This window comes from Hyperolius riggenbachi, chromosome 5 (assembly GCF_040937935.1).
Source record: "Hyperolius riggenbachi isolate aHypRig1 chromosome 5, aHypRig1.pri, whole genome shotgun sequence".
NCBI lineage: Eukaryota > Metazoa > Chordata > Amphibia > Anura > Hyperoliidae > Hyperolius > Hyperolius riggenbachi.
The window spans coordinates 145,158,909-145,164,908 of NC_090650.1; positions in this window are offsets into that span (position 1 = coordinate 145,158,909).

Here is a 6,000-nt window from a genome sequence, read left to right on the forward strand (position 1 = left end):
GCTAACTTTTTAGACTGCGAGTTTGCAAAGAATTTGGGGATTCCCTTACTCCCGTTAGACCAACAGATCTTGGTCACTGTGGTACATGACTCTCCTCTGCAAAGTAGACAACCCCTTTCTCGGACCCCTGAGTTGATATTCAATGTTGTGGTGCTACACAAAGAGAGTCTACAGTTTCTGGTCCTGCGTATGGCAACCTCCACCATTATTCTTGGCATGCCATGGTTACAACTTCACTCCCCTCAGATTGACTGGGCTTCAGGTCAGCTAACGAGCTGGTCTACCCATTGTTATCATCACTGTTTAGCGAAAGTAACCGTAGGAAACACCAAGATTGAGGTTAAAGGTGTGCCAACTCAGTACGCAGAGTTTGCTGATGTATTCTGTCCTAAATCAGCAGATAAACTTCCCCCTCACCGTACCTTCGACTGTCCCATCGATTTAAGATCTGGTTGTATGCCTCCCAGGGGTTACCTCTATAATCTATGTGGGCCTGAGAAACTGGCAATGCAGGAATACATCAAAGAGAACTTGGCCAAGGGTTTCATCCGTCCCTCTCGTTCACCAGCAGGGGCAGGATTATTTTTCGTAAAAAATAAAGATGGAGGCCTTCATCCCTGCATTGATTATCGAGGCTTGAACAAGATTACAGTGAAAAATCGTGATCCATTACCCTTGATTGATGATTTATTCACTCAGGTTACCAACACCAAGATGTTCTCTAAACTAGATTTAAGAGGCGCATACAACCGAGTTCTAATTAGAGATGGTGACGAATGGAAGACGGCCTTCAACACACCCGACGGGCACTACGAGTATCTGGTGATGCCCTTCTAGTTGTGTAACGCCCCGGCCGTCTTCCAGGAGTTGATTAATGAGGTATTCAGGGAGGTGTTAGGGAAGTTCGTCTTAGTATATCTGGACGACATACTGATCTTCTCTTCCAATCTGTTGAAACATCGAAAACATGTCAAGTTTGTGTTAGGGAAGTTAAGACAGAATTTGCTTTACGCTAAATTGGAAAAATGTCTCTTCGAGGTAACCTCCGTTGCCTTCTTGGGGTACATTATCTCTACGTCTGGCCTCTCCATGGATCCTGGAAAAGTCTCTGCTGTTTTGGAGTGGCCTTAGCCTGTGGGATTGAAGGCACTCCAAAGATTTTTGGGCTTTGCCAACTACTACAGGAGATTTATAAAGGGGTACTCCTCGGTGGTCTCGCCTCTCACCAGTCTCACCAAGAAGGGTGCTGATACTTACCACTGGTCAGCAGAGGCACATTCTGCTTTCTCTATACTGAAGAAACTGTTCTGTTCTGCACCCATTTTAAGACATGTGGATGTCACCTTCCCCTTTATCGTGGAGGTTGATGCCTCAGAGGTTGGGGTATTGTCCCAGCGCTCGGGTTTGCAGGGCAAACTCCACCCATGCGCCTACTTTTCTCGTAGATTTTCACCCGCAGAGAAAAACTACGATATTGGCAACCGGGAGCTTTTAGCTATTAAATTAGCTTTTGAAGAGTGGCGACATTGGCTAGAAGGTGCAGAGCATACTATCACAGTTTATACAGATCATAAAAACCTGGAGTACATAGAGGGTGCCAAGAGACTTAGCCCCCGTCAGGCCCGGTGGTCTTTGTTCTTTTCAAGATTCAGATTTGTTATAACGTATACCCCTGGTAATGAAATCATCAAGGCCGACACCTTGTCCAGGTGTTTTGAGCCCGAGACAGTACAGCCCTCAGCCCCTGAGACCATTCTACCCCAGAGAGTAGTCCTGGCAGCTACCGAGACCTGGAAGGATTGGACAGTCACTCTGAGTCCCTACCAACAGGATGTTACAGAGGGGAAGCCCGAGGGGGTGATGTTTGTGCCACTACCTTTTCATCTGCAACTCTTACATCTGTTTCGTTCCCATAAGAATGCAGGTCATCCCGGGGGCCACCAGAACTCAGGATTTACTGGCCAGATGTGCTTGGTGGCCTACATTAGCAACAGATTGTAAGGAGTTTGTGAGGGAATGTGCAGTGTGTGCTAGGAGTAAACCTTCTCGCCAGGCACCTGTGTGTACTTTACAATCCTTACCAGTGCCAAGTGAACCATGGACTCATCTGTCCATGGATTTTGTAGGAGAACTCCCCAGGTCTGAGGGCAAGACAGTCATTTGGGTGGTAGTAGACAGATTCAGTAAGATGGCTCATTTTGTTCCATTAAAAGGACTCCCCTCGGCCCAGGAGTTAGCTGATCTCTTCATCCAGCACGTTTTCCGGCTGCATGGCATTCCGGAAAATGTAGTGTCAGATCGGGGAGTACAATTTGTATCAAAGTTTTGGAAAGCTTTTTGCCATCAGCTGGATATGGACCTTGCATTCTCCTTAGGCTACCACCCACAGACCAATGGCCAGACCGAGAGAGTTAACTAGTCCCTGGAGCAATTTCTCAGATGTTATGTCGCAGATGCTCAGTCCGATTGGGTAAAATTTTTGCCATTTGCGGAATTTGCGCACAACAACCTGAAAAGTTCCTCTTCAGGATTTTCCCCATTTCAGGTAGTGTCGGGAAGATCACCCAAGTTTGCCTCGTTACCTGTGAGAGCTTTGAGGGAGATTTGGGGAATGGTTAAGAGGAACTTGGGGAAAGCTTTCCAGACCCAGAAAAAACAGGCAGACAAAAGGCGGTCTGTAGAGTGGAAGTTTTCTCCGGGCGACATGGTATGGGTATCCACTTGGCATTTGGCCCTGAAGCAACTGTCACCCAAACTGGGTCCTAGATTCATAGGACCATTCCCAGTGACCAGAAAGATTAATAATGTCACTTATGCGATTGATCTCCCAGCCAGCATGAGAGGTATGAGACCATTCCATATGTCTCTGTTGAAGCCGGCAAGGCACGTGGATTCCTCCCCCCCCCCCCCCCTGTGATGGTTGATGACCAACCTGAATATGAGATTGAAAAGATTCTGGACTCTCGCTTGGTGCAAAATTCTGTGCAGTATCTGTTCCACTGGAAAGGATATGGTGTGGAGGAAAGAACTTGGGTGCCAGATTGTCACATGCATGCGGAAGAATTAAAGAAAGCATTTCATGACTCACATCCTGGGAAGCCGGGTGGGAAGTGTCCGGAGTCCACTCCTCAGGGGGGGGTACTGTAATGAATAGCGGAGATGCCGCCGCGCGGTCTGGTGCCGGGGCGGCTGTCTCCGCATTCAGACCGGCGGTTTCCGCACAGCAGCATGTGTCTGGTTTGCCTGGGCCTTCTAGTGCACACAGATGGAGAGCTGCGCGCGCTAGAAGACAGGACCTTTATGCCAGCAGGAGAGGTATCAGCTGATCAGGATGATCAGCTGATCCCAGCGGAACTCCTGATTGGCTGAGTGGCTGGGGGCGGCGCTGAGGAGCGCTGTAGTATATATAGATCTTGCTTGTCAGTTGCTGGTTGTCTGCCATTGCGAATACTTACGTGTGAGCACTCAGACCTCAGTCAGATCCTACAGTGTGTTAGAACCAGGTGGACCTGGGAATTCACACTTAGCCAGATTACGCTCTTGTTATTTACTGTGTTATACTTTAGACCAGTTCCAGGGTGTTGAGACCAAGGACCTCACACCCAAGCTTAGGATTGCTGTGTCATTGCTGAGTTATACTTTAGACCAGTCCCGGGGTGTTGAGACCAAGGACCTCACACCCAAGCATAGGATACTGTGTTATTCTTCAGACTAGTTCCCGGGTGTCGAGACCAAGGACCTCACACCTTAGACTAGGATTGTGCTTGATATCTGTTATGACCTTTTGCTCTGTCGACCTTTCTCTTGCTTTCTGATTCGGTACCTCTGCCTATCTGCCTACCAGTTGCCAACCTTGCCTGTACCCGATTACCGAATCAGCCTTCTGTCTTTGTACCTTATCTGCCCGTGTGTTGCCGACCTGGCCTGCCCGACCCTTCTGGCTGTCACTCATCCCTCGAGTGTTCAGTCTGTCTGTACTACCCGTGACACTATACCACCAAGTGTCAGTTAGCTGCAAGGACCTCCTGCTCCTCAGAGAGTCCTTCCTGCAGTGCAGCCAGGGGCCTCTATCCCATAGGAGTCCCCTGGCTGCAGTATAGTCTGATTCCCAGTTTACCAGGGAATCACTGGCTGCCAGATTATCTCTATCCCCTTCTCTTAAGGAGATAGTCCCTGCACAGCCAAGGGTCACCTGCTCCTCAGGTGGTTTCTGGCCGAAGTTATCTGTGTCTCCCGACCCACGGGAGATAGCCTACAGTTGCACCAAACACTTGTACTTTATTAGGTGTCCAGAGGTTAGTCATACTTGTATTATTGGTGATTCTGCAGATCATCTATAATCAGGTATACATCTGTATTCTTGGTGATACTGCAGATCACCAAAAATCAGATACTCTCTGTGTGCTGACACCGATCGTTACAGGTACTAGGTTGTTTCATAGTCGTTTATTTAGACGACATTTTGATTTTTTCTAAGAACCTTCAGGAGCACATAGGACATGTAAAGTTCGTTTTGAATAAACTGAGGCAAAATAATTTATATGCAAAACTTGAAAAATGTTTATTCGAAGTTTCTGAAATACCTTTCTTGGGGTACATAATTTCTGTTAATGGTCTATCCATGGATCCTAAAAAAGTCTCGGATGTGTTGGAGTGGCCTCAGCCCTCTGGTTTAAAGGCACTCCAAAGATTTCTTAGTTTTGCAAATTATTACAGGAAATGTATAAAAGGGTTCTCCTCGGTGGTTCGACTAAGAAAGGAGCTGATACTTGTAATTGGTCGGAGGAAGCTTGTTTGGCGTTTACACAGTTGAAAAAACTCTTCTGTTCCGCCCCTATCCTTCGTCATGTGGATGTGACATGTCCCTTTATTGTGGAGGTGGATGCCTCATAGGTGGGAGTGGGGGCTGTTCTGTCTCAGTACTCGGGACATCAGGGACATTTGCATCCATGTGCTTTTTTTTCCCACAAGTTCTCTCCAGCGGAGAGGAATTATGACATCGGGAATAGGGAGTTGTTGGCTATCAAGTTGGCATTTGAGGAGTGGCGCCATTGGTTGGAGGGAGCTGAACATGTGATCATGGTGTACACAGATCATATGAATTTGGAATCTATTGAGGGGGCCAAAAGACTCAATCCTAGGCAGGCCCGATGGGCCCTCTTTTTTTCCCGATTTAAGTTTATAATTACCTACAAGCCTGGTAACAAAAACGTCAAGGCAGATGCTTTGTCCCGGTGCTTCGAGCCTGAGACAGTGCAGCCCTCACTCCCCAAAAACATTTTGCCAGATTGTGTAGTTTTAGCAGCTACTGAACCCATGGAAGATCTGACGGCCACTTTGAAACCATATCAGCAGGATATTCCCAAAGGAAAACCTGACGGTCTTCTGTTTTTTCCCCTGCATCTGCGTTTACAAGTAATGCAGTTTTTTCACTGCCATAAAAATGCGGGACATCCTGGCATAACCAGGACCCAGGAATTATTGTCTTGATGTGTGTAGTGGCCTTCATTGGGGATGGATTGTAGAGAGTTTGTATTGTCTTGTACCGTATGTGCTCGGAACAAACCCTCCAGGCAAGCTCCTGCTGGGACTCTTCAATCACTGCCAGTGCCCGAGGAACCATGGGCTCATGTTTCCATGGATTTTGTGGGTGAACTCCCTACCTCTGAGGGGAAGACTGTCATATGGGTGGTAGTTGACCGCTTTAGTAAAATGGCTCATTTTGTACCATTAAAGGGACTCCTGTCCACTCAGGAGCTGGTGGACCTGTTTGTCACTCACATTTTCCGTCTGCATGGTATCCCAGAAAATGTGGTCTCAGACAGGGGAGTTCAATTCGTGTCTAGATTTTGGCGAGCGTTCTGCCAAACCCATGGGACTGACCTTGTCTTTCTCTTCGGGATATCACCCGCAGACTAATGGGCAAACAGAGAGGGTAAACCAGTCCCTTGAATAATTCCTCCATTGCTATGTGGCAGATGCTCAACATGAGTGGGCAAA